The sequence below is a fragment of the Cupressus sempervirens genome, chromosome 5 (genome assembly GCF_028749045.1).
Source record: "Cupressus sempervirens isolate cs-2001-9-10 chromosome 5, ASM2874904v1, whole genome shotgun sequence".
Taxonomy (NCBI): Eukaryota; Viridiplantae; Streptophyta; class Pinopsida; order Cupressales; family Cupressaceae; genus Cupressus; species Cupressus sempervirens.
The window spans coordinates 560,269,985-560,292,806 of NC_143122.1; positions in this window are offsets into that span (position 1 = coordinate 560,269,985).

Here is a 22,822-nt window from a genome sequence, read left to right on the forward strand (position 1 = left end):
ATTGTATCCATTTATATCCCTCCAAAATTTCTAGCTTACACCCATATACATGAAAGAGTCTAAATGTACTTTGAATAGTAATGTGCAATAAAATTAAAACATAATCTAGAGATTATTCTCATCCACATTCAGCCCAACAATATGAATCAAAGAATGCATTTGATTCAAGGGAAGATGATTTAATGACCAATAAAGATCTCAAAGAACATAATCCATTGTGCACTTTCAATTTGGAGACATGATAATAGTAAGTTGCACATTATGATTTGATTAGTAGCAAGAGTTTACATGTTCATCATTTAGCAATAGCAATTGAAGGTTTGATTGAGTTCTATGAATAGTGACATGTCATTATAGAAAGAATTTAATAATTCACTAATTCATACACTTCTCTATTTAATATATTCCTACACTTTCTCAATTAATTAAAACAACAAGTGCCACACAGTGGCATGTACTTTTCGTTAATTATAATTATAGTAAAAAAATTATGTATAATATAATTTTGGTTTTATTTTATAATACTTCACTAATTAAAATAATAATTTAATAATATAAGTTAATGGTTCATAGACAAATAGTATAATATAATGAGAGTAAAAGGTGTTTCAGAATTTAGGATGAGTGTGTTAAAAAAAGTGAAGCGTAGTGTTAATATTTAGTAAAACATATTAAATAGAGATTAAATGTGGAGAAAAACTAATAATCATATTAATTCAATATACTATTTGATTTTGTGCAAAATAACTTCACAATTTATATTAACCATGTTTTCTATCATAAATTTTAGCTGAAAATATTGCAATATGGAGAACCTCTAAAAAAAGGGCTCTTATAACACAAATTCTATTCAACCAATCATAATTTTTTTATAAAATATAAAATTTATAAATTAATAGCAAAGCTTTAGAAAGATTTTAATAATTAGAAAATCATTTTTTGTGATTGGTGGATTGTTGTTAAACTAATTGAGTAGTCTTGCAAACTGAATGCAATAGTACTAGCCTACGGCAAGTACAACAAGAGCACCTTTAAAATTAAGTGATTCTCTTAAACTACCACTTAATTTATATTTTAGTGTGTAGTTGTTTATAGTATCAACTATCAACTTTTACCTATACAATACTGTATTGCCATAAATCCACAAATTTGTTGGAATTATTTTTTTCGGACATCCATAACACTATCTACTAGAACTCATCCAATATTGCACATTAAAGTATAATTTATTATTTCATCACTTATATATAATATAGGAAGCTTTTAATGTTTCACAAGAATGAGAGAAATCAACTTGTTCCTCAACTAATAGCCTAGAAAGACTAGCTACAACAACTTATTAACATAAGTTTAGAACGACTAAACATCTCCAATTAGAAAAATTTAAGACCCCCTCTAAGTTTTCTGATAGTGATGTGAAACCTTGCTAGAAAGAAGAGATTCAGGTTAACAAGCCACCCCCCAGCCCTCTTAGCCCTTCCTATATCTATTACACTATGAAGGCTACACCAACTAGAAGTGGGGGGGTGTGGTAGGATATCACTTCCCTTAGGAAGAAAACCAACAAAGTTATCAGGAAGAAAGGGAATCATGGTCATAGTAAGACAAGACTGGAAAAGCTGGAGCAGTCTATAAAGGACGTAGCTAACAATCAAACTAGTATCTTGCAAATATTTGATACTTTGGTGGAGTTTTCCACCAAGTTCATGTACTCTGCAACCACAACCTTATAATTCTTCTAGGCTCATAGGGAGGAGAAGGACCTACATAAAACTATTGAGACCACCTGATCCATATAGGGTTTTTGGTGGAGGGCTAGCTAAAGACCATCCTAGATAAACCAGTTAAGGTGGAGTGGGAGGATGCAAACAAGGATGCTCCTAAAAAAGAGGACATGCAAGGGAAGGAAGAGTGAAGCTAGCCCTAGTTCTAGTTTTTTATCAAAAGTTTTTTATGCTCAATACTAGGAACTTGTCACCCTTTGGGGGTTTAGTTTTTATGTTTATGTTAATTATGAACACTAGATTAAGGACTAATAGTATAGTTAACTAATACTCTATGGATATATTTTTCTTTTTGATGTCTAAAATTTCATAGGGTAGATAATTGGGAGGTTACCTCAGGTTGATTCTTTAGCCTTTTTGTTAACTACAGTCAACTCCTCATCTCTTTTGGCTACTACCTAATACTTCAAAAAAAAAATTCTATAATCTTTTGAAGTGACTCCATCTAGAAATTATGATATGTGTTCATGCACTGGGCATAAATTGCAATAAAGTAATCTAAAATCAACTCTAATTTTTTAAAAGTGTATAGAATAACCTACCAACTTATCTTAGTAAGAAGGTATCTATTCATTTCTCTTAATTTACTTATTCCTATCCCACCTTGAGCCAAGGGTTTACAAACCATATCCCATTTGACTAGGGCCATTTCCCTTTTCTTCTCAGTTCTAGCCCATAAAAAGTGCTTATATATATTTTTCCAAGCTTTTAGCAACTTTTTCTGTCATAAATTCCATAGACATTAAATAGTGAAGGATTCTCTTGAGGTAGGCATTAAAGGGTTGTAATTTTCCCTCTCGGTTGAGGATTTTTTCTTTCCATCCCACAAGTTTTTTTCTAGAAACTCTCCATAATCTTGTTTCAAAAATATTAGAAAGGATTCTTAAGAGAAATAGGGAGCCCAAGGTAGATGCCTAGAATAGAGGATATTGCATAGTGTACTAATGGTATTAAAGAGGAATATCTTACTCTCAAAATATTTTTTGGATGACATATTAGCATAATCATTTAGAAGCATCTTCCATCTTTCAACATCCCACATTTGAGCTTCATCAAATATGATTGTGTGATCGATAGATTGTTGGTGTATTGAGGAGACAAGGATAGGAGCAACTTTGATACCTTTCAAAGCATTTCTTCCACTAAGTTTGGTAAGATTTCTTCCAACGACCACGAAAGGTAAAATAGAAATATAGGGTGATAAAGGGTCTCCTTTTATAAGATGAATTCCCATAGAAAATAATATAGTAGGAGCCACTTTGATCATAGCAACATACTTCATGGTTTTCACAAAGCTCATCATCTTGAAAAGCTTTCACTTAAATCCAAATCTCTTCAACACTTCCTCCAAAAAATTACAATGGGCCCTATTATAGGCTATAGGAATTTCAAATTTAAGAGTCATTAAGGGTAAATTTTTAGATTTTATAGTATGAAAAAATTCATGAGTGGTGATAATCATTTTTATAATATTCCTACATTCCACAAACCCTTCTTGTTCCTTGGAAACTGGTTTTCCAGGGATAGGTCTAAGTCTATCAACAATCACTTTAGACAAAAATCTTATAAGTATTGTGATAGATTCTTATGGGCCTATAATCCAAAAGAGGATAGGGGTTTTCTTTTTTGGGAACTAAGGCAATATAATTATTATTCATGTCGTTAGCAAGCTGACCAATTCTAGAAAAGTGACAAACAACCTTGAAAACCACCTCTTCCGTGATATCTGGGTACTCTTGGAAGAAATGAGGGAACCTATCAAGGCTAGGGGACTTAAAGTCTTGAAAGGAGAAGTCATCCAAATTCACTTCATCTTTACTTACATTTCTCATTAGGGTTTGGTTATCCTCATTAGATACTAGCTCTAGAATATAGTTAAGTAGATTTCTAGGGTCTTCTATAGAGTTGGAAGACCCTTTGTTTGTAAAATAATTAACTTCCTCCATATTTATGTCATCCTCCTCCACCACTATCATGTGATCTTCCTTAATTAGAAGGATAATTGAATTTTCACATCTATGTTTCATAGTAGATTCATGAAAAAATCTAGTATTTTGTCACCCTCGATGAGCCATTGAATCCTTGATTTTTGCTTATAGAACACCTCATCTTGTTTAGAAATATTTAGCCATTGTTCTCCAAGGATTCTTTTAGTTCTTCCCTCATCTTCATCTTCATAGTCTATCTCCATTTTATTTTGAAGTTTTTCCATTTTTTTAATGAGATCCTTCTTTCCATTCAAATAGGTTATCAAATGAGTTTTTTTTTTCATGTCTTAACTTTACCTTTTATCTCACTAAGTTTAGTGTAGAGGTTGATCATAGGGAAGCTAAACACTCTAGTATTCTAGAAATCCTAGATAAGGTATTTAAGGCTCTAGTGTGAGAACCTCATATCTTCAAAACTTAAAGGGTCAACCAACCTTTTACACATTTTCCATTCGAGAAGTAAAGAATTGTGATCAAAACAAGTGCTTGTTTTAGTAGTAAGGAGAAAGTCATCCTGATTGGTCTAATTAGAAGAAAGGGTGAATCTATCCAATTTAACCTATATCATTCTACTCACTTTTCTACTATTGGTCCAAGTAATCTTAGAAATGACTAGATCTAAATCAATGAAACCCTAATCCAGTAAACACTCCCCAATTAGACATACTTTCAAAATAATCCTCATTTCCCCATATCTTCTTTGAAGGATATAGGTTATTTCCCATTTGGTTATCAAGGTAGGACCAAAGCTATTTCCCTTTTCCTTTGTTATTACGAGCATAAATACTAACCAAATTCCTAGACCACCTAGCTAAAATATCATGACAACATAAAATAATAGAGTTAGGAGACAAGTAGATCAAAGTACTTGAGATTTTATTATTTTGCCACATTATAGCTAAACTTCCTGACACACCATGAGAATCCATAGAGATTCATTCTATATTAGGTCCAACATGACTTTCCATTCTATCAAAACACTCCTATTGCATCTTAGTTTCTTGGATAAGTATCATATAGAATTTGGTTTCTTTAAGATTACACTTGAGGATACACTACTTTGTAGTGTTATTCAGACCTCCTATATTCCTAGAAAAGGCTCGCATTTAAAAAAATTAGTTGGAACCAGCTCTTGACACGCTATGTTAATGAGAACATTCTGAATCTCTTGATCTGCCTTTAACTTTGTAGGTCCCTTTTTTTAGTCCTTTTTTTTCCTTTCAAAGTCGCTGGTATGAATATTGGAGGTAGCATTAGTGGGACCTTAATTAAGTTGAAAGTCCCTTTGTAGGTTTATCTTACTCTCTTTTTTAAATCTTTCTTTCCACAATATTCCATTTGCACTCTTCCAAAAATTTCTTCATTATCTTTTAGCTCCTTTAACGAGCAAGTGGTAAAAGTAACTTTTAGGGGTTTTAGTTGCTCCCTAGATCAAAAAGTACTAACAACTTCTAGGTCAGGTGGAGAAGATGAAGGAGTGGAGACCATAGAGATATTTGATCTAAGAGCTAGATTGGGGATGTTAGAGAAGGAAGGAGAGCCTAGGCCAAAGGTAGATGAGTTAACTAGGGCTTTCCTGGCCACCTGATCAAGGATCTTCTACGAAGAATGATTTAGAAATGTGCTGGAAGGAATCACAATCACAAGATTATCCATACGATAGACTGAAGAGCTAGAAGGGTTCATTAGGGGCAAGCATTAGGTGAATAGAGACAAAGGAGGGGTCTTTACCAATAGGGAGGGGTGAGGACTACTTGGAAATCCTCTGGTGTCCAAACCTTTTACAGTTGTTGTAGTACATTTTTGCATTCTCATACTCAAAGGTTCCCAACTTGAATTCTAGAGAGATAAACATAGTGAGAGTCTATTGACTTTGACACTCACACAAATCCTAGCATACAGAAGCCTTAATTTTTGTTCTGTGATTATTTCAACCAAAAGAAGAGAACCAAAGGATACTTCTATAACTTTAAAGACTTCAAAATTACAAAACTCTAGAAGGAGTCTCTAGCTTAGATTTCCTTTTATAAATGGAAAGTGTGTGCTTTGTATTAGTTTGAAGGGACCAAGGCCCATTATTGAGAATATAAGTAATATCTTCATCATTGCAAAAGGAGAAGAGAAAAATATTGTTGACTAGGGCACCAATCTTGACATTTCCTTTTAAAGACCATGTAGAAGGAATCTCATTTCTTGAGCATATCAATAGAAGGCTTGAATGGAAAGAAATGCCCAACCACAGTAAGTTCCAACTCTTTAATCATTTTCTCAAGGATCACATCAGGAATATTAACCACATTTCCTTTTAACATATAGGATATGTTAGGAGCCAAAGGGGCAGGAGAGCTAACATTAGCACCATAAACCTTGGAGGCAAATGACACCCCCACCTAGAGGGTTGTAGAAGAAGAGAAAGTGCAGTCTTACCAATACCAGCAATTGAGGGGGTAGAAGCAAAGTTGTAATGGTGTTAAGTTTTAGTAAAGTGTGTGTGTGTGTGTGTGTGTATATATATATATATACATATATGTATATATATATATACATATATATATATATATATATATATATATGTATATATATATATATATATATGTATATATATATATATATATGTATATATATATATATATATATGTATATATATATATATGTATATATATATATATATGTATATGTATATATATATATGTATATATATATATATATGTATATATATATATATATATATATATATACATATACATATATATATATATATATATATATATATATATATATATGTATATGTATATATATATATATGTATATATATATGTATACATATATATATATATGTATATATATATATATATGTATATATATATATATATATATATGTATATATATATATATATATATGTATATATATATATATATATGAAATAATTATAGACATAATTTTAATTATAACTCTTATTAACCATAATCACAACTATAATTTGATTTAAAACCAGATATGACCAAACCCTAATATTAATAATGTATTAATATTAGTTTTAAAATTTAAAATTAGCTAAAACTCTTTTCATATACAATTATATTTGAATATTAAACTATATATATGATTATGGTTAATTTCAATTTCTAAATTTTAGATAATAAGAATGAAATCTTCTTCATGAAACTCAAATAAAAGTTAAAATAGTCATTTGAAAATAGGTGGAATATGATTATTTGATTACAAACATATTCTATTTTAATATATTTTATAGAGTTAGATATTTATTTTAAACAATCAACTTAGTATGAATTCAAAATTAACATTCTATTTCTAATTTTTTTTATCAATATAATTTTAATTTTCATATTTATAAAATTTTAAAATATTTTACATAAGACTTCTATTTTGAATACTTTTCTATAAGAAATATTTTCCTAACGGGTCTCTAAAATTGTATTGATTCCTAGTTTTAAATAAATGAAAAAACATAGTACATCGAATGGAATTTGTTTTGTCAAGAATTCTTATTATCTCATTTTCACTTATAATTTTCAAAAAAAAATTAAGAATTATTATTATTTTATTTTTCATTTATAATTTTCAAACAATGCATTTATTCTAAGAGTCTAATTAACCATTTAAACTAGTAAGTAATTATATCCACTAATGCAAAGAACCTAAATTTTCTCTGGTAAGTAATCATAACAAAGTAAGCATATAATGAAATGCTTTTATGATATAACAAAATGATTTTATTGAGATTTCACATGGCTCAAAGAAATCAGGAAATCCAAGGACATGAAAATGCTCAATTTACCTGATGGAAATCAAACATAAAGTCAATGAGCCCTTGGTCTACTGGTGAAGTTGAATGGCTTGCAAAGAGCCCATCAGGGATCAAGTCTTGTTGAGTGCAAAGTTCTGACATTTTAGATTTGTAGAGAATACACATGTAGTTAAAGCATGAGTGAACTCCCTAGAGATTTTCCACTCCATGAATCTATCCATCAAAATCTTGCAAGTATGTTTGCATTACAAAAATAGCTTGCATTTGTCTTTTTTTGGGCCAACAAAACTTGTAGGTTATTGTTGGAGATTTTCCCTTCCATGAATCTCTCTATCAAATCTTGCAAGTATATTTACATTAAAAAAAGAGCTTGCATTTGTCTTTTTATTGGGCCAAAAAAACTTGTAGGTTACTATTGGAGATTTTCCCTTCGATGAATCTCTCCATCAAATCTTGCAAGTATATTTACATTAAAAAAAGAGCTTACATTTGTCTTTTTATTGGGCTGACAAAACTTGTAGGTTACTATTGCCCTAGTATTTATCATACCCAAATTTCAAAAAAAAAATTCAATCAAAATGTGCAAGAGGACATAAAAATTCAATCTTTAAATGTTCAAAGACTTATCCAATTCTTGGTAGTCACATGATTTCAAATCCTTCGACTAATCACCAGCTCTACCCTGCACTTCTAATTTTTGAATTTTTTTTCTTGAGTCTCAAATTATCAATGGTTAACGAAAGACACTGGAATACGTATTTTCAACCAAATCATTAACCATTAACTTTTTGAAAGGTTAAGGTTTGAGAGTCAAAATACATATTTTGAACCATTAACTTTAAATATTAACCTTTAAAAAGGTTAAGGTTTGGTGTCCAAAACATGTGTTTCACTTTGAAATCTGAACCTCTCCATCAAAGAAAAGGTTAAGATAAATTTCCAAAAAATGTATTCCAAACCATTAACTTTAACCTCTCATCCAAAATGGTTAAGGTTAGAGGTTCAAAACATGTATTTTTGAGATAGTAATGAACCTTTCAGTTGATAAATGTAAATAAAATGAAAGGTAGAGACAATGGGGATTATCCAAAGTCAAAGAAAAAGTGTCTGAGTTAGAAATGCTCTCAACCCACTTATTCAATGGACGATATTTTGATTTCTAAGAGCTGAAAGGTATTTGAATATAGAAGTAATAGCCAACAACCTGAGCATGTGACTTTCTTGACATATCAACCTCAATAATTTCCTCTATCCAGCCAATGACACATCGGATGGTGTTATTAGATCAGTTTCAAATGAATTAAATTCACTATGTGAGAGTTTGGATATTGTGGCACCTTGATCAGATATAAAGAAGAAGATGTGATAGCTACTTGAAAGAATGCTTGGCCCACTTTAGACATCATTTGGATCATGAGATGGTTCAAACAATTTGGAGATAATGCAAATGCACATAGAAGTTAAGTGATGTTGTTCATCCAATGTAGAAGACCACAATCACTACTAAAGCTTGTGTTGACAAAACTTATTCAAAGTGTGCCTTTATCCTTGCTTCACATACTAGATTTCTATTGCAATATATCAAATTCCATGATGGTTTAATGTATAAAAGTTGACTATCAGATTATTGCCACTCATAAGCAAGTCACAAAGAAGATGTGTATGTGAATGGTGGAGTTACAAATACAGTCTCGAGTCATTTGATATAATGCCTCGAAAGAGATGTAGTGAGCATGGACATAACATGTAAACTGTTTGACGAAATACTTGACAAGCTCAGGGTCATTATAGAGAATTCATTCTATACAGAGCATTCCAATATGCACTCCCATGGTCTTGATTAAGTGGGAGGAAATTTCACAATACCATTAAGAATCCTAGGAGTTGAGATTCAAATTCATCAAATGGTTAGATATCTAAAGCGAGCACTGGCTATATCATGTGCGGCAAGGATTCCCACACACATCATCTTAGCCTACAACACATAATTCTACAACAACCAAGGTATTTCACATGAGGAAAGGTTGTTTCAAAGATAATACCAACAAGAAGGACTTGGCGCTATATTTTCTTTATATAATTATCAGACACGGATAGCAGTCTTGAAATGATCAACAAAGAAGCTATTGATTTGGAAAACATGCCCATTAAGGAGGTGTTAAAAAATCTTAGATGTATTAGGGAAGGTTTGACCTCCAATGAAGTGGATGAGTGGTTGAAGATATTTGGATACAACAAGCTTGAAGAAAAAACAAAGTAAGTTTCTCAAGTTTCTTGGCTTTATGTGGAATCCCTTATCATGGATGGAAGCTACAACAATCATGGCCATTGCCTTGGAAAATGGAGGAGGGAACCCTCTTGATTGGCAAGATATTTTTGGTATCATAACATTGCTCATCATCAACTCCACTATAAGTTTTATTGAAGAGAATAATGTTGGCAACGCAGCTACATCACTAATGGCCTGATCAGCTCCAAAAGAAAAGGTTTCAAGAGATGATTGTTGGAGTGAAGAAGATTATGCCTATCTAGTTCTTGAAGACATAGTTAGCATTAAACTTGAATATATTGTTCTTGCAAATGCTCAACTACTAGGAGGAGACCCTTTAAAGATTGACCAGTATGCACTAACTAGAGAATCATTACTTGTGACTAAAAATCTCGGTGTTAGGGTTTACTCTAGATCAACTTGCAAGCAAGGAAAAATTGAAGCTATGGTTATAGCTATTGTGGGCATGATAATTTAAATTATAGTTCAATATCCAATTCAGCATCAGCCATATAGACCTAGAATTGATAATCTATTAGTGCTTCTAATTGGTGGGATTCCAATTGCAATGCCCACTATTCTTTTCATAACTATGGCCATTGGTTCACATCAGCTTTCTTAGAAGGGTGCTATTACAAAAAGGATGACTACTATTGAGGAAATGCCTGGGATAGATGTGCTTTGTAGTGATAAAACTAGAACATTAACACTTAACAAACTTACTATGGACAAGAACCTGATTAAGGTATTTGCAAAAGGAGATCGATAAAAATTGATTATTCAAGATGTGAGGTATAAGTTCCAAATCATACGTGGTTAATTTTGTAAAGGTTAATTAACCATAGAGAAGTAGTTATCAACCACAAAGGTGTAGTTCTTAACCTTGATGCCTATAAAAGGAATCATATTGGCTTTGTAAAGGGACCTTTTGGACTTTAGAAAAAGGGAATACTATGCTAAAATTATGATCAGAAGATAATATTTGGAAAGTGTGTATAGATTTTGTGTTTGTAATTTAAAAAAAATCCTCTCAGGTTCTTAGTGTAGGAAAATAAAGGAACCTGCAATTTGAGTTCTCTTCCTTTGAATCTAAATTGATAGAAATATTGATTCTCTTTGCAGTGAGCATTTTCATGGTATTGTGCAAATGTTTCTGAATCCTTGCATCAATATTGTGCTACCTATAATTCTCAAGTGTAGATCTTGACTATTATAATTAATAGTTTGAGTTAGTCTGGGAAAGCTTTGAAGTCATCTAGTGCATTCATCATCAATGGATTTCTATTGATCTTTTAAAGTTTAATTTCACTTTTATTTGAAATCTTCAAAATTACATCATACGAGTGAGCTGCCCCTTTAAATGCAGAGGAAGGTTGCATACCAAGGGCCTATCCAATTGTTGTGAATAGTTTGTCACATAGATTCTGCTGGGCCATTTTTACCATGACAAATTTGTTTACCAACAGTTACAAAGCTATCATGGAAGTACATTACCTTGTAGGTCCTTCTACATATGAATCAAATCTCTCAATTTTTACAAAATTCCCATACACTGTGGATGGAGTATGATTCTCATGTAGTTATTTATCTTGTGGTGAATGATAATCTCCAACTTTGATGTAATTTAAGAGAGTTTTGTTTAAAGCTACCACATACCCTTTCGAGCTACAAATAAGATTCATGAAATTCTCAAGGAGTACATAATGTATTGAGAAACAAGCCCAATAAAAATGAAAGAAAAATTTCCCCACATAAAAAAAGTAACACCAATTAAAAGACAAAGATAGATTGTTAGCAGTACTTATAGAAGATGGAGGAAAATGAATGTCTAATTAATTGGTAAAAATACACCTGAATTGAATGAAAAAAAGAGATGCATTGGTGGGCATAAGGAAATAGGTGTAAGTTGTAGATCATTTGGTATATGTCTACTTATTCCAATAAGGCTTTCAATGACAAGGAAAAGCAGAACTTTTAATAATACATAGGAAAATCAGAAAATATTTGAACAAAGATTTTGTTTTCAACACAAGTTTTACTTATCAGTGTGAGGAGGACTTTACAGAGTTGTTCTATTAGATGAAATAATTTATGATACATATTATTGTGCTTAGATTTTGAGGGAGAAGGGAAAAATTTATTCACCTACTATTATCTCAAATGAGATGTGGCAATCTAAGACAAATTGTACACTAGATTGAAACTTATCTACCCTCATCAAATAGAAATGAAATTTATGAGAACCAACTAAATGAAATTAGATGGATTTGAAACAAGTTAATCCCAAGCAAATTTTCATTCTCATTTTTCAAACATGAGAAATGTTGCTATAATTATATTTTTCCAAGAAGATTTCAGCTTTTTTTTTTTTTTTTTTAATTTTCTAAACATGAATAATGTTGCTATCATCATATTTTCTTTGACCTCAATTGATCTGTTCTGGGGAGAAAATATATCATTTAATACCTTCACTTGGGTTTAAAAGACAAATTGAGCTACCACAAATACAAGTAACGTATATGTTTTAAGTGCTACTCACAAAAAATGATATATGTTGTTCTTTAGTACATAATTAAAATGATTTGACACCAATGAGTTCTTCCAAATAATTAAAGTGATAACCAAAGAACACTATAGAAAATACTATAGAGGTGTCTCATATATGTTGATTATCTGTTACGATTTTTCAAATCCTGTGCAACTTCCCTTTCTAATGAATTTTGAAATGATAATTTAAGAAAACAACTTTAACCTGCAACAAAAATAAACTTTTTTTTTCTTTAGCATTCAAAGAATTGAAGACATCAAAAAAAATTGTTCTAACCCAAAATAAATGAAATTGTTTTAACCTAAAAATTCCAAAACCTGTGCTTAACTATACTTATGAAAACAATGCACATAACACATAATCAGATCACAGCTAGGGAATACTTTTTTGAAAATATTGTGAGATATTTTAAAATATTTCTTCACTAGAACTTGTGCACCAGACATCTCAAATTGCTTCTGCCTCGCATCATGCATAGATATTAGCAACAAGATTTGTGTAACCCTTCAAAGAATGACAGTTGATATGCCTTCAATATTTTAGGTAATATTTCTATTGAAAAAGAAAAGACTACTAGAGAAAATGGGAACAACTAAACATAAATAAGGTCAAAAAAATGTTCATTATGTGTTCCAAGCTACAGTTTTAGAGGTATTATTTCAAAAGACATGCTTTCCAATAGAAAAACTAATTTACTTATCAAAGAATTCAAAGAACTCAAAAAACCTTAGTCTCTAGGCAGGAACTAATAATAATAATTATTGGTTGTGTGATGCATATAGTTTACTAATTAATCAGATTATTATGTTTCCTTTCCTCTTCGCTACGAATGCCTCAAATTAATTATCTTATGATGGATAGGGGACTAATTAATCATATTATTATGTTTCCTTTCCTCTTCTATGAATGCCTCAAATTACTTATCTTACGATGGACTAATCAATTAGATTATTAAATCGTGAATTGATAACCATTGTTCCTCTTCTTGTTTCGATATTCCTCTTGAGATCTAATGTTGTTTCCTTCTCGCTCGTTGCTGCTACAAAGATTTCTCCATCAATTTTCCATATTGACAAATGAAAATATGCGTAGTAAATCTTAGACCCAAACTAGAAATCTAGATAATGTCTAAAAATATTTATATTTAACATCTTACATTGTTTAATTGTTGAACATAGATTTATGTCCTTAAGTATAGAGTATAAAAGTTCCTTAATTTTTCACAATATATATAAGTTGGTTTTTCCCATACATGTGGAGGACTATTTCTCAGTAAACGAGCATGTATTATGCTCGTATGAGAAACAAAACTATTGTAAGCAGAGTTTTGTATAAAAAATATTTTAATTGCTCATGAAACACATATGAGTTGCGAGTAGCAAATAGAGTTGGAATTTAAAAAAATAGGTGTTTCAACCATCTTTAATAGAAATTTGAAAATATTGATAAATCTATCTAAGCCTTTTCAAACATATTACATTTATTGTGCAAACATAGAATGTTGATAAATCTATCTAAGCCTTGTCAAAAATATTACATTTATTGGGACTGCATTCTTTCCACTAGATTATTCAAATCAAGAAACTTTAAAGAGGCAATATTTCTGTTGTTTGTCAAATGTTCAGAACTACCCATTTCCTACATCTAGATCACTCAAAAATTCCAGATTTCCTGTGAGATTTCTTATGGAACAATGTATGATAGGAGTTTCAGTCACACTACAATTCAGTATTGTTGGAATGTATAATTTCTCCTCAAATGAAATGTAAATGCACAATACAAGATTCCAAAAATTACTAGATAGGGTTAGTTTCTAAAAGTCATTTATGTTTAGATAATTCTAGAAAAGTCTATTTGTTCTATGCCAGCTAATTTAGATGTTTCCAGAAACAATCAAAGACCTCTATAAAAGAGGCACAATGTAATTTATTTTTGTATCAAGAATCAAGGAATGAAATTGAAAGGAAGCCTAAATGTGAAAATGCTTCCAAATGCTAAATCTAATAGGGGAGATGATGCTGAAATTTATCTCACAAAACCTTAAACTACTACAAGCTAAATAAATACATACAAAAAGATTCAACTCATAAACATAGAACACAAGATATATGTGGGAAACCCTTCTTGGGAAAAAACCCACCACTTCAAAACAAGACTCAATTTTATTATCAGCAACAATAGTTATAATAAAATCTATAGAGCCCCAACTCTCTAAGAGTATTCAGCTGTGATATCAAATCCAGAACAATTCTAGTAGCATAGCAACACTCTTCAAACAATGCTCACACTTACATGTTTTTTTACAATAATGCCTTGTACTTATAGAGTTTTTGTACAAGAGGAAATAGTTTCTAAAGCGTCTACATTCAACGCATCTATAAATTATTTGAGAAAATTCCTTATGCATACCCTTGCATAAAAGCAAAGCATAATAGGATAAATCAACAAAAAATAGAAGATTTATGTTTTTCTACTTCAAATCTTTTCTTGTGGAAGAATCTAGTTTTATTTAACAACTTTCCATGAAAGAATAAATAAAAAAATAAATCATGGTAAGGCTAAGTCACCTTATCCCAACAATCTCCCACTTGAAAAATACCTTACATGATGCAAGAGAATCTTGGTTTTTCTTAGTGGCTACTTTGGAGTTCATGAGAGGAAGCTCGGTAGTTTCTTTGAAAGGTGCTTGGACTGCTGCTCGGCATGGTCTATAAATTTGGTGCCTATTGTAGGCTATGTATCTAATTTTCTACAACGAGTTAGAGGATGAAAATTTCTGAGATAAAATAAGGCCTATATTTCTACCTATTATTCAAAGCTCGAGTTCTAATTCATCTGGAGCTAGGAGATATCACAATTTTACTAAGACATCAATTTTGGAAATTTAATTATTGTAGGAGGCCAACTTTGGCATTTAATTTAAGTATTTGTATTTAATTTGTGGTCTTGGCCGACTTGTGGCTTAGATTGGTATAATTATAGGTTATGGGGAAGTCTTTAGGCATTATTGATCCATCATGGATAAATGGAGGAGCTTGGAAGAGCAAATTTGGAGAAGGGCTAGTAGCTGCAGCTTGGAAAATAAGGAGATTGCTTGGTGGGCTTGTGAGCACAAGTTTAGATCTTCCTTGGAGGTTTCTACCAGAGCATAATCTAGACTAGCTACGGTTTGGGATTGGATCTTGAGGGATCTTAGAGAACTATTACTTGCTTTGTATTTGGCCATAACCGGGAAGGCCTTATAGCCCGACACATTGCATGTAATCAATTATATTTTATGAATATATTATTATGATTTGGTATCAGATCTTGCATTGTTGCTTCATGTTATTATGTTTTTGCTACATAGTTGTATAGCTAGGGGCTAGGACATCTCCTTTGGGGATTCTCCTACCTTGCATTGCGTCAGGTGGTATCAAAGTGAAGGTTGTTCCTGAGTGTGTGGACAGATCACTGAAGTTGAGGTAGTTTGCACTAGGACTTGGTTTGGAGAAGTAGATCTAAGTTGATCTTGATTTGGTGGTGGATTTTTGTTCTAGAGTCCTAGATGTCTTGGTTGTAGGTGGTAGATTCTTCTTCTGGCTTACAATTGTAGAGGGCTTATAGATGGGTCGATGGATGCAAAGATGGATGAATAATCTTGTTGAAGCACGGTCGTAGAGAATTTTTGGATTGCAAATCTATGGTCCTAGACTTGTGAAGTGGTTCTTGATTGTTCATGCAAGGTAGCATGTTGCAATCTGACTTATAAACAATTCAAGGTTGTCACAAGGAGCATGGGAAGGATTTTTTGTAGAGGGTTTTTGAAGATCTTGGGAGATGGCTCTGAGAGGATTGGACCCTGAAATGATTGCAAAACTTCATGATATAGTGGAGAGGAATTTTTCTAAGTTATTTTCTTGGTTGGATGCTAGATTGGATGATCAAGCTAAGAAGGTCAAGGTAGCAGAGTTTGGTTTTGTTGATCAGTTTGTGGAGTCTGATACAGAACCTGCAAAACATCTGGAAGTTGTTGCTAAAGATATTCCTAACCTTGTTGATTGTCAGATGGACATTGGTTTTCATGATCAGTTGGATGAGTCTAACATGGAAATTGTAGAGCACTTGGTCATTAATGATCTGGTTTCTGTTGGTGGTGAGTTGTGTGTTGCAGAGCATCTTGTTGTAAGCAATGATATGGTTGGTGTTTAAATTTTGGCATGTGTTGATGGAGATATTCATGTTGCTATTGATGTGGATTTTGTGGCTAATATGGAGTTTGTTGTTGCTAGTGTGGATTCACTAGTTGTTGTTGTGGATGAGGATTTGATGTTCAAGCATTATGTTTAATTTTTTCATGGGAGTGAGCATGCTTATTGGACAGTTGAGATTCTAGTGTTTGACAGAATGATGTAGATGTGGATGATGTGGAGATTGGTTTTCTTATGCCTATTGAAGTGGAAGCCTTTGGTGAAGATGAAGTTGGTTGTTGTTCTTTCTTTGGGCATCAAAGTGTGGGATACACTTTTCTATTTACCTAGGGAGTCTGATGCAGGAGCATCTTGGTTTTTCTCAGTGGCTACTTTTGATTTCATGAGAGGAAGCTCGGTAGTTTCTTTGAAAGGTGCTTGGACTGCTGCTAGACATGGTCTAGAAATTTGGTTCCTATTGTAGGCCATGTATCTAACTTTCTATAATGAGTTAGAGGATAAATATTTCATGGATGAAAGAGGGCCTAGATTTCTACCTATGGTTCAAATTTCAAGCTCTAATTCATCCGGAGCTAGGAGATATCACAATTTTACTATGACATCAATTTTGGGAATTTAATTGTTGTAGGAGCTAACTTTGGCATTTAATTTAAGTATTTGTATTTAATTTGTGGTCTTGGCTGACTTGTGGCTTAGATTGGTATAAGTATGGGTTTTGGGGAAGTGTTTAGCCATTATTGATCCATTATGGAGAAGTGGGGAAGCTTGGAAAAGTGAATTTGGAGAAGGGCTAGTAGCTACAGCTTGGAAAACAAGGAGATTGCTTGGTGGGCTTGCGAGCACAAGTTTAGATCTTCCTTGGAGGTTTCTACCAGAGTATAATCTGGACTAGCTAGAGTTTGGAATTGGATCTTGAGGGATCTTGTAGAACTATTACTTGCTTTTTATTTGACCATAACTAGGAAGGCCTTACAACTTGGCACATTGCATGTAATCAGTTATATTTTATGAATATATTATTATGATTTGGTATCAGATCTTGCATTGTTGCTTCATGTTATTATGTTTCTACTACATGGTTGTATAGCTGGGGACTAGGACATCTCCTTTGTGGATTCTTCTACCTTGCACTATGATGCAGGAGCATCCAGAGGTGTAAGGGCAATCCTGTGTCAACCAAAAAAAATGTACTTAGACCTAGTTTCTGTTTCATGTGTTTTCATTTTTTGATACCTATTTGGATCAAATAAAGGTTCCAACTCTCACAGTTCCATTATCAGTGTTCTAGGATAGAGTATTTGAACATGTTGGGATATGTGTAAATGTCAAAAAAATAAGAGTATGTAATTGAGCCATCATTTTGGTGAACTAGAAGGTGTAAATTGGTCAGATGAATGTAATTGAAATTTAGAGCATTCTAGAAAAAGAATCAGGCAAAAGGCCCCACGGTTTGAAAGTTATTGTAGTTTTTCAATTTTTGGAGACCTCCTAAGACTGCTTAAAAGTCAAGTTAGGGGCATTAAATGACCTCAAATAGGGCCAAAAATGGGAGATGAGCAAAGATGGTCCATAGGGCTATAGAGCACTTCGAGAGCTTTCCAAAAATGTAAACAGTTCATCAATTGGAGCTACGGTTCAAAAGTTATGCCTCCCGAAAGTTCAGTTACCATTTTTAGATTCTTCTAGATTTGCACCAACTTCTAACGTGGCTTCTAGAGCCTTCTACTTGGTCGGTGGATGCCTACTAGCACTTTCTACAATGTATTCCTAATCCTTAACCCTTTGGGGTCTATTTAAGGACATTTTTGGCATTGTAAAAGGCAGTTTGGAGTGGAGTTTGAGAGGAGGTACTGAAAGGAGAAATTATCTCCAGATTTATGCTATTGTAAGCCCATAGGGCATGTTTTGAAGTCTATTTTTTCTGTACTGAATGTATTAGGTTATTTAAAAAGTTAATTAAATTTCTCTTTCCTGTTGTGTCCATTCTATGCTTGGGTCGTGTCCCCATTAAGTGGTATCATAGTAGATTTTCCTGAGTGTGTAGATAGAGCGCCAATTGTGAGACAATTTGCACTAGGACTGTGTGGTTGTGGGTTCGAGTTAAAAAGATGCCTCCATGAAGAGAGCATGGTGGAAGGGCTAGAGCTATTAATCCTGAGGAGGTTAGAGCCCTTCAAAGGTAGGTCCAAGCATTGTAAGAGGAGCTCTGTAGGGGAACAAATGTTGCTGTGGGTAACAAAAGTGTGGATGACAACGAAGAAGAATAAATTGGACCAGAAGGGAAATTTGATGAAGAAGTTCTGAATTAGGTAGAGGAAAAGCTTTTTAGGGCCATTACTAAGTTTGGAAAAAAACCTACAATTGAAGTGGGTGTATTTTCAAGAAATTTGAAACCAGATGAGTTGATCGATTGCATCAATGAACTGGAAGAGTACTTTGAGTATGAGGATATCAAGGATCTAGATAGGGTTAAGTTTGCAAAGGCCAAACTAAAAGGCCATGTCAAAATTTAGTGGCAAGAGGTTTAATTGAAATGAAATAGAAGAGGAAAGAATAAGATCACAAGGTGGGATCGTATGGTGGACAAACTGAAGAAGTAGTTCATTCCTGTTGATTATGAGCTTGATTTGTTTAAGAAGATGCATGGGTTAAAGCAAGCAGGAAGATCAGTCCAAGAATATATAGAGGAGTTTTACTAACTCTTGATTAGAGCAGAGCATGCAGAAGTAAATAAGGAGAAGGTTGCTCATTATATCAGTGGGTTGCGACCTAGCATCCAGGAGGAATTAAGTCTGGTAAGAATGACCAGCATTGAAGAGGCATACCAGTTTGGCCCTACAAGTTGAAGAGAAGCTGAATAAAAGGTTTGAAGGAAGACAAAGAGGGTGCAGTCAAGGAGGAAGGGGTAGTGGTAGGTCATCTAGAGGCCGAAATGAAACCCAAAAGAAAAATGAAGATGTGGGTACTAGTAGGAACCAGAGGAATGAGAGTTTCAACTATTCTCATGATCTAGAGTTTGGAAATCAGAGAGGAAGAGGTAGAGGATGTGGACAAGGAAGAGGAGACTTCCATGGTACCTGTTTCCATTACAATGAAGAAGGCCATCATGCCTTTGAATGCCCTCAATGACAAGGAAAGATAGATAGGAGAGCTGAGGGTCAAGCTAGGGTTGCTAATGTAGATGAGGATGCACAATCATCGCATTTAGAAGATGCAAAAAGAGGAGAGACCTTAGTAAATGAAAGGGTCCTACTAAGCAGTCAGATTGAACTAAGACAAAGGGGGATTTTATTTCGTACCAGGTGCAAGTGTGAGGACAAATGTTGTGATGTGATCATTGATGGTGATAGTACTGATAACTTAGTATTAGAGGAGATGGTCTCTAAGCTAAATCTCAAAAGGGAGAAACACCCCCAGCCCTATCGGATTGCCTGGGTGAAAGGTGATCATAAGGTCCTGGTAAGTGAACAATGTTTAGTGAAATTCAAAATTGGGAGTTACCATGATGAAGTTTTTTGTGATGTTATTCCAATGGATGTTTTCCATCTATTGTTGGGAAGACCGTGGAAGTTTGATAGACATGCAGTACATGATGGTCATGCAAACACATACTCTCTAACAAAGGATGGAGTTTGCCACAAACTGAAGCCCATGAAAAAGGAAGGTGAAAAGGTATGTAGTAGTGCTAGGATTTTTCTTGTTGATGGAAGGAAGTTTTTAGATGGCATGAAACATCAATGTATGTGCTATGTTTTCATTCCTAGGAAAGATAAAGAAGGTAGTAGTGAAATACCACTTGAAGTTTCAAATTTACTAGGTGAGTTTGGAGATATCATCTCTGATAATGTTCTAGAAGGACTGCCACAAGTAAGGAAAATCAGTCATCAGATAGATTTAATCCCAGGAGCTAGTTTTCCTAACAAGGCTACTCACAGGATGACTCCTACTGAAACTGAGGAGCTAAACAGATAGGTTCAGGAGCTATTGATGAAGGGCTTGATTTAGGAGAGCCTGAGTCCATGTGTAGTACATGCAATACTGGCACCAAAGAAGGATGGAGAGCGGAGAATGTGTATAGACTCTCGAGCTATAAATAGGATAACCATCAAGTATCGGTTTCCTTTGCCAAGAATGGATGATCTTATGGACTACTTGAGTGGAGCTCAGTACTTCACAAAGATAGATCTCAAGAGTGGCTATCAGTAGATATGGATATGAGAAGGAGATGAGTGGAAAATAGCCTTCAAGACCAAGGAGGGTATTTATGAGTGGTTAGTCATGCCCTTTGGATTGACAAACACTCCAAGCACCTTCATGCGGCTCATGAATGAGGTACTTAAGAAGTTCTTGCAAAAATTTGTTATTCTTTATTTGGATGATATTTTAATTTTCCACAAGACTTTGGAAGAAAATTTATTGTATATTTGTAGTGTTCTTGAGAGTTTGAGGGAAGAGAAACTATTAATTAATTTGAAGAAGTGTATCTTTGCAAAAAGGGAGTTAGTCTACTTGGGGTTTGTTATATCACCTAAAGGTCTTAAAATGGATCCAAAGAAGGTAAAAGCCATCTTGGAATGGCCTACTCCAAGGTCTGCTACTGAGGTAAGATCATTTCATGGTCTAGTTAGTTTTTATAGGAAGTTCATTAAGAATTTCAGTGGCATATGTGCACCCCTGGCTGACACAATAAGAGGGGATAGAAAAGAGTTCAAATGGACTACATCAGCTGCGAGAAGTTTTGAATTGCTGAAGAAGAAGGTGATAGAATAGCCTGTGTTGTCACTTCCATATTTTAGAAAGGTGTTCTAGTGGATTGTGATGTTAGTGGCAGTGCTATTGGAGTTGTATTAAGCCAAGAAGGTAAGCCTATTGCATATTTTAGTGAAAAATTGAATGATACAAAAAAGAAGTATTATGTTTATGATCAAGAGTTCTATGCAATAGTTCAGGCCTTAAAGAAATGGAGGCATTATTTATTTCCAAAGGAATTTGTTTTATATACTAATCATTAGGCATTACAGTACCTAAATAGCCAAGGTAAATTAAATCAGAGGCATATGAAGTGGGTAGAGTTCTTGCAGAGCTATACATTTGTGTTGAAGCATAGAAGTGGAAAGTCTAATAGGGTTGCAGATGCACTAAGTAGGAGATAGTTGTTGCTTATAGTAATGCAGGTTGAAGTAGTTGGGTTTGATGAACTCAAGAATCTATACCCTGAGGATCCTAATTTTGCTGAAGCATAAAGCTTGTAAAGAGCCTGTTGCTATAGATAGAACTAAGTGATTAGACTATCTGATTGAGGATGATATGTTATTCAAGGGCAGTCAATTATGCATTCCAAGGACTTCCATGAGGAAAAATATAATTAAGGAGAAACATAGCGGAGGGATGGCAGGACATTTTGGTCACATTAAGATAAGACCATTGCCATTCTCAAAGAACATTATTTTTGGCCTCAAATGTCACAGGATGTAAAGAAGTTTGTACAGAGTTGTCAGATTTGTCAAGTTAACAAGGGATTTAGTCACAATACTGGACTATATCAGCCATTGCCTATTCCATCAAAGCCATGGGAGGACATAAGTATGGATTTTGTTCTTGGATTGCTGAGGACACAAAGGGGTAATGACTCATTATTTGTGGTGGTTGATCAGTTCTCCAAAATGGCACATTTCATTCCATGCCACAAAACTCATGATGTTGTCCATATTGCAGACTTGTTTTTTAGAGAGGTGGTGAGACTACATGGTCTCCCAAGGAGTATAGTTTCTGACAGAGATACTAAATTTGTGGGGTATTTCTAGAGAACATTGTGGAAGAAGTTGAGAATAGACTTGATATTTAGTTCCACACATCACCCACAGACTGATGGCCAAACAGAAGTGGTATTTGCTGAGATGCTTAGTTGGGGATAAGCCCAAGGGGTGGGATTTGATTCTACCATAGGCAGAGTTTTCTTACAATAACTCTATAAATAGGAGTACTGGTAAATCACCATTCCAAATTGTGTATGGAAGTAGCCCAAGGACTGCACCAGAATTGAGGAAGATAGAGCAAGGGGAGAGGACAAGTGCTGAAGCTGAAGAATTTGCTAAACATATCAAGCATCTACATGAGAAGGTTCAGGCACACATTACCAAGATGAATCAAGAGTATAAAGCTAGGGCTGATCAAAGGAGTAGACATAAGGAATTCCAAGTAGGGGATCTAGTCATGGTGCACTTACGAAAAGAAATATTTCCATCCCATACAACAAGCTAAAAATGAAGAAAT